The following is a 369-nucleotide window of genomic DNA, read 5'->3' on the forward strand; positions in this document are numbered from 1 at the left end:
GTTTTAGGACCGTCTCCCCTCCAGGTGGAGCTCCAGGGGGTGTCGGGCGAATCTGACTCTGGCCCAGGACGGGCCACCCTCCCTGGGCTGGCCAGGGAGGTCTGAGGGCATGGAGCTTTGGAACCACACCACGTCATTGGACTTAGTCGATTTTTCTCAGAGCCGGACCCCCCCGCCATGTGCGCTGGGCTCGTGCCCAGGAAAGATGCACCCTACCTGGGGTGCACTTTACATAAAACCAGCCTGTCTTTTCCTGGAGGTCTCGTACTTCCAGAGCTCCGACGGGGCGTAGTCTGGATTTTATATGCCCACCCAGAGTGAGTCTGAGTGGGACTCACGACGGTCTGATCGCTGGTAGGGGTCCTCTGT

This window comes from Pimephales promelas, chromosome 2, assembly GCF_988280905.1.
Source record: "Pimephales promelas chromosome 2, fPimPro1.hap1.1, whole genome shotgun sequence".
Classification (NCBI taxonomy): domain Eukaryota; kingdom Metazoa; phylum Chordata; class Actinopteri; order Cypriniformes; family Leuciscidae; genus Pimephales; species Pimephales promelas.